Consider the following 6,978-nt stretch of genomic DNA (forward strand, 5'->3'; position numbering starts at 1 on the left):
CACAACCAGCAAGCAGTACAGTGAACAGCAGCCATGAAAGGTTCCACTAGCCCGAGATCAAAAAGTCAAGTAACCAGAAGGCTTTCAGTGTGAATCCCTTGGATAGTTCGAGGCAGCCGGGTGTGGAAAGCGAATGAAAAATACTCTTCCCTTCTTCGGTAACTACAAACAAGAAGCCCTTTAGCAACTGGCTGCTCAGCACACAGAAGAACAATAGAGGAGGTTTCTCTGCTCAGCTCAGAGGTCTGAAAAAGACGTGGCTATTACTAAAATCAGCAGACCTTATGTAAAACAAGGATTCTGTGTGAAAGAAATACAGCTAGAAAAAAAAACCTGTGGGATGAAATTTTGCTTTTTTTTTGTTAATTCCTGCATGAATTCACTAATTATTGATACTAATTTATGCTAATTCAAATGCATTATTTTGCAGCTTGGGAAATAAGTTATGATAATAAATGCTTTTAAAACAATCTCAATTTTGTGGATGATTTTAAAGCTACCTTCAGGTTGTGAAATATTTGCAAATTCTCAAGCAGTGAAGTGCCACCAGAGGACAACTTCATGTCTCCAAATGCAGTCCTTTCAGAGGTCCTTTGTTCCACCTGTCAGTGTGGATTTAGACTCTCTTGTAGGCTTTGGCTGAAATAGGCTTATCTCCGCAGAAGACTGTGATGAACAAAAGCCCATTAAGACATTTAAATGAATGCTCCCACTTTTGAGTGCACACAATAGAGATTTCAATTTCTCAAACTGGCCGTCTTCAAAGAATTCACGAAAAAAGTTTAGAGGAACAAAAAAAGAAACAACAAACGAGACAAGGGATATTTCAAAGCCCTCAAAACTAAAAATGGAAAACATTCATAGGGCTCATAGACTAATATGTTGTGTCACGAATATTAACGCTTTTAGTGTTTGTTTTAAGTTCTGAAAAATGATCCAAAGAGTAATATCTAAAGACTGTCAGAAAATGTATTCTGGAGTCCTGCTGATGTCCTTTGTCCAAGCTGAATAGATCATGACTAACAAGACTTGGAGTGGATTAGGCACAGAGGATTGAGCAATTTGCAGACTTGAGTTTATTTTTGCTGGTTATCATAGCATGTAGAGAACCGTATTCCCACAAGAAGGGGAAAAAATCTTATTAAAAGGCCCACGTTTCCTATGGCGATATAATACCAAAGACATACATGCGGAACCGTGTACCAAATGGCGAAAGTACATAGCCAGAGATCTGTCGGCTTGAAGAAATTCAAATTAATTTCAGTGTTCAGTCTATCGTGGGCTTCAGTAGTCTGGTCATGGGATGCACATTCACCGGTCAGATCAAATGATGTGCTTTGCTTTTGATGAGAGGGAGGACACAACAAAACAGTATGACATGAAAAACGGTAGGAGACATAACAGCGACGCACAATAGAATGGAAAGTTACTGGCAACAGCAGTTTTCATCCTCGCAGACTGAAAAGCAGACATCATACCTGCTGATTTACCTTACTGTGTGCTTCTTGGTTTTGTTGTGCTGGATCGCAGACTACTCCCACCGCTTTTCTAGGGATCGAGAATAGTCCTTCGTAGTCTGCAGTAAAGACTGCCGCCATCTTTAATCACAACAGAGTCCATCTGTCGATGGTTCTTCCCTTTCTAGCCTCTCTTTCTCTGTTCCAGTCTCTCTGTTCCAGCCCTCTGTTTGTTGTGGGGGGTTCTTATTTTCCATCCAACATCAAACCACCATATCGACAGGCTCATGGGCCGCCCAGTAGGGGGGCAGCTTGAACATGCTGCATTGGCTGTTGTCCTTTTCCAAGCTGCAGATTAACTGACCACATTTATTTTTCTCAGAATTATATGGAGAGCCCGGGAAAAAAAAAAAGAAAAAAAAATCATCTCTCAGGCCTTTGATTTCAACAAGCCTGGCCTCAAAGCTCCTCCATGATTGTCCCTGAACGCATCTTTTCCTTAGATGTTCTGACTGATGGGATTTGGAGCTCTCTTTGATTGAGGCCACATCTGTAAAACTACTTTGTGAATTCATTTGTGGTTGATTGTGATCATTTAAACCAAAAAAATGTATTTCCCCTCCCAGCTGTTCCATCATAGGTAAAGTAAAAAGAACATCTTCCTTTTCAGCAAAGCTAAGCTGGAATTCTTTGATCTCACTAACAAAAACTGAATGCGACCTGAACACCCTCGGACTACATTTAGAAGTATAAGCAGACTCCATTTCATTTAAAGTGACATGTCCTTTTTGTTCCTCTTGGTCCTTTTTTTTTTTAGCTTTCAAAGCTCGAATGCAAAGGCACACCTTGTTTACTGTCACTGTTTTGTTCCGCCAAACTCTTTCAATGAACAATAAAATGACCCGAATTTCAAGATGGTCGATGCTCTCACCTTCCCCTCCTGTTGTGTGGCTCGTCGGATCTTGTTTCTGTGGTCCGCCATGACTGGGCGCAGTCCCCCGTCTGCCACTCCGCAAGACTTTTTGTTGCTCATGAACCTGTTTCTGATTCTTTGCCGTGTGTTGTTGAAAGATGAGCATCTTTACTTTATATTACAGCTTTAGCCGTGCAACCCCATTGGAGGAAACAAGGACCAGATGATTGTCTGCATAATCATATTGTAGCTATGGTAACAGACCCAACAGGCATGAGCACCTAATTGCTCTGCACAAATTAAGGAACCAAAAACAAAATCAGAGAAATTAAGCTGCGCTGTGCAAAATCAAATCGTAGAAATCCCACCTTTCAGCTAATCAATCACCTGCATCATGATATTTGTCATTAAAACTTACATCTACCTTCTGTATGATGTTGTGCAAACAGTTACTGATCAGATGAATGCAAAGAAAAGAAAGAGAGAGAGAGATGGGTGGAAGGAAAATTTGGAGAGAAGGGGAGAGATGATATTGCTTTTGTTATGCTCTGCTTACCTTTCAACTGGATTTCACACTCGCGTGTCTTGTTGTGACCAGGGTCAGACCCAGCAGACCCTCCTCACAATGACCAATTTTCTCCTCAAACTGCGCCGGCAAAGCCCCACGGTGTTGGCTGCCACTCGCATTTGCCTGGATTGTGACACATTTAAACACAATTTTACTTCTAGATCTCAACTTGTCACATTCGTGCGACTAAAGCTGTCGTCCGAAGTTATATTACGGCCAAAGAAACCAGCTACTAAGTTGCAAGAGATGTTTCAGCACTAGAATGGTCCTATAGAACTGGGACAGCACAAAAATATAATATAATATAACACTCAAGCATGTGATTAAAGTTTTTCATTCATAGCTTTAATTTTTGATAAACATCATTAGCTCTGTGTAAGGAAAACGAATTTACCACATGTTAAGGGAAATGTAATACCGTATAACTGTCAGTGCCAAGCTAGCTACAGCATTTGATTTGTGTAGTATTGCACAAATCAGAATGTCTTTTCACCTTACAAATATAGCTAAAGGAACAGTATATTAACAGAAGAAACAATTACTAATTCTCTCTAAAAAGTAACATATAAGTCTGCATATAAAGCTCACAAATTACCATGGTGCATCTGATTCATTCAATCTGTACCAAAAACAAAACAAAAAAGGACTGCTTGCCATCTAACAGGTTGGCAGTCGAGCAGACAAAGATGGCAGCCGCAAGTGGTACATTCATAGTGATGATACAGAACTCCCTGTTTGGGAATATTTTGAATAATAATTATTATTCAAAATATCATGTGGATTAAAAAACGTTCCCACAATTGCAAGAGACATCAGTGAAGGAAATAACACACACAAAAAAGTAGGTTTAAATTTAATTTTAACTGTTCTATTTGAGATTAAATTTGGTCATCTGGGGGGTGGGACAAGGGAAAAATGGCATTTTAGGGGGAACTCCAGATTAATTTGGTGTTTTTAAAAATATTTTCAAATATTCTTTTCTCCGAGTTTCTCTAGATTTGGTCTCAGGATAAGCACATTTACACAACAACTGCATGTTTTAGCATTTTGTACATGGATTGTTTGAAATTTAATGGGTGGGACATAGAATGTCCTCCATAACAGTTAACATCCAGTATTGTTTGTAGATGAAGAGCACACGATGACGAAACTGATGTAATGTGGACCCATGAAGATGTGGAACACTAGAACTGGAATTTAATCAGTCCTAAAAGTGTTTATTTAGCTGTGTTTAGCTTGCAGGATATTCTGAAGGCGTGCTTTCTTGCAACAGAGAAAACAGAGTCATGATGACTGAGGACAAGTTCACAGCATCTCCTAATGTCTTTATGGCTAAAATGAACCGATGAGAAAATCAAACAACCAAGACCACTGCTGTCACTGATGATGCGCTCAAACAGACAGCTGGAAACATTCCAACTGTCAGAGAAAGTGATTCAAAGTACTTCAAGAGGCACACAGGACAGAGTACAGATGCAGTTGTAACATATTCTCTTGTGTTTCACTCGCACAAGAAACACAAAAACAGTGGTGAAGACTTTCCTGTCCACAGATTAAAGGTATTACAGGGAAACTTTACCCACATGACAAGTGTAAAAGTAGTTCTTGTGCTCATCAAGTGTTCTTCATTACACCAAAGCTCTATTACTTTCTGGCTAGCTTGTGTTTGTAGGCTAATATTTAAAAGGGCTGAATAATTGTAGCCTTTTTTAAAGCTTCTTTAGGTGCATTTTTCTGTTATTTGTCCAAAACTCTCTCAAAAAGCCTCATTTTCACGTTGTTTATTTCACTACAGATAACGATAATGGCAACGACATGACAATAAATTCTCCTTTCAAAATGTATTAATTTTATCAAGCCTCCCTAACATGACTGTGGTAGCATGCTTACAGAAAAACAGCATAAAGTGCCAGACGACTGGAAAAGAATACGATTTTCCTGTTCAGTTGCTGTCATGTATCAGAATTCAGACAAAGCAAATGCAGCCGAGTCTCACTCTTGTTAGCAAAAAGAAAAAAAATGCAAATGCTGTACAGAAGAGAAAAAAAAATATGTGACTACTCCACCAAAAATAAATATTCTCACAGTTTCAGGGCACAAGAGTATTCATTCGTTCACAGGCAGCACAGCAAAATAAGAGGGTTTTTACAGCAACAGACCAATAAATAATTAAACAGACTGCTACAGTAATACTTCTTATTCTCTCAGGGAGCGAGCTGCTTGGTGTTCCCCAAATGAACAACAATGCCCCAGACCCATGTGATCTCTGACTGGAACATATTGCATTTCTCAGGTTATGATGTTGGAGGAGGTTTATGATAAACAAGCAGCGAGGCAAAAGAAAAAAAAATCAATTCCATGTAAGATTATAAAATATACTTAAAGGCCCTCCAGCAATTTAAAATCCCTGAGAGTCACTCAAGGATGCTTATCTGGTTTTATCATCACAACCTGCCTGTAAGACAGTTATATTTTGTTCAATAAGCCGCCACCTTAACAGCATGAAAAGCATAAATTCTTAATAATAGAAAAACAAACAAGAATCCCCAAGACGGAGCTAGACGGTGGCTCAACAGTCAGTTGAAATCATGAAGCTCAAGTCAGCAAAAAACAAAATAATAAACAGATCTGATCAATGTTCATATATTCCAACAACATTTCAGGTGAAAATTTGCCTGCTTTAGTGTACTAAAGCAAAGATTTGAAAAGAAACCATGTCACATTTCAAGGTGCTCTGAATTCAGTCTACCAGTGTGGGGTATTTTTTGAAGAGAAGCCCCATTTTTCTTTTCTATTTTTTTTTATCTGTGTGCTCTGACAACGTGCTATAAGCAGGTCAAGGTGAATACTCCACATCTGTGATTTTCACTGCTAACTCATTCCCAATGGAAATGAGTCTTATTCATTTTTCAAACAGCCTCTAGGATATCTGATCTGGAAAAAAAAAGAGAAAAGCTGCACAGGCAAGCATTCATCTTTGATGTTTTGCAGAGAAAGACAGCAGTCTGGCTTCATGCATATTGTATTGCTTAGAAAAGAATTACAAGCAGCCTACTGGCTCCTGTGGTTATTAGTTATGCGAGCACATCCCTGGCAGTTCAATATTGATTCAGAAAAGAATGTACATCTTGCTTGTAGTGTACTGATTGCCTTTACGTTTAGTTTGGATACTCCAGTAAATGATTTCTTGTGATATTTTCTGACCCCCTGACCTCGTTAGGCCAAGAATTTGCCAGCATCGGTGTGGGAATGTTGGAATTTAATACACCTGTCTTGTGGCTGTATTTATCATTTAATTGGAAGTATGACAAAATGCAATTCAGCAGCTAGGCCCTACAGTCATTACTAACCTTCTGACCTTCTTCTTCACTGTTGGCCATGTAGAGAAGGCAAATTGAAATCAGATGGATAAATTGCCACTAGGCACTGCTTCCATAATGGGAATTTTAGCAAAAAAAATTCCATTTTAGACATTTTTATTTTCATAATATGTGTAGTTGGCTGCAGTAAAATTGGCAGAGCATATTTTTTTGTCTGCAAATAGGCACATTGTTAACGATGCAGCAGTGGGACAAACACCAAATAACAATGACACTTCTCTACATCCTGCCACAGCTTTGTTTGAACAGATTGTTAATGCACATCCACTACTTTTGCAGAAATGCCGACTGTACCAACGTTTTTACAAGCGTTTGAACCAAAACAGAGAGTAGAGAAACACAAAAGTAAGGTCTCACCTGAGTTGCAGTTGGAGTACAGAGACCTCTGCCTGCCGAATGCTGCCGAAGGCTCCAGACACGTGTTGTTCTCACATGGTAGATAACAGCCTCCTCTTGTGGCCGAATCACAGTGCTACATCCATCCCTTTCGCCCAATCTGCAGCTTGTAATGGCTCCAGTGTTTCCTGGAGACCCTAAACTGAACATCGGAAGCGTTTAAAAGAGTCAGTGACTGCACCATTGTGACGATAGTGCATAAATACCAACATCAATGACAATAGCGGTAGTACTTGAACACATCATGGCGCCGTCTTCAGCGCA

General features: G+C 39.4%; 1 protein-coding gene across 3 annotated transcripts in view; it reads right to left on the reverse strand.

Annotated features, from left to right (window-relative positions):
* axin1 (axin 1) overlaps nt 1-2,619 on the reverse strand; it is a 39,542-nt gene extending 36,923 nt beyond the window's left edge. The window contains exon 1 of one of the 3 annotated variants that reach the window (XM_022214435.2): nt 2,389-2,619. The gene's annotated coding sequence lies outside the window, so the exon portion shown is untranslated. Of the gene's footprint in view, nt 1-1,478; nt 2,314-2,388 lie in introns of those variants that run through there. The other 2 variants (XM_022214434.2, XM_022214433.2) reach the window with 2 other exon arrangements.
* Between the last annotated feature and the right edge of the window lie 4,359 nt (nt 2,620-6,978).

Source organism: Acanthochromis polyacanthus, chromosome 21 (assembly GCF_021347895.1).
Source record: "Acanthochromis polyacanthus isolate Apoly-LR-REF ecotype Palm Island chromosome 21, KAUST_Apoly_ChrSc, whole genome shotgun sequence".
NCBI classification, from domain to species: domain Eukaryota; kingdom Metazoa; phylum Chordata; class Actinopteri; family Pomacentridae; genus Acanthochromis; species Acanthochromis polyacanthus.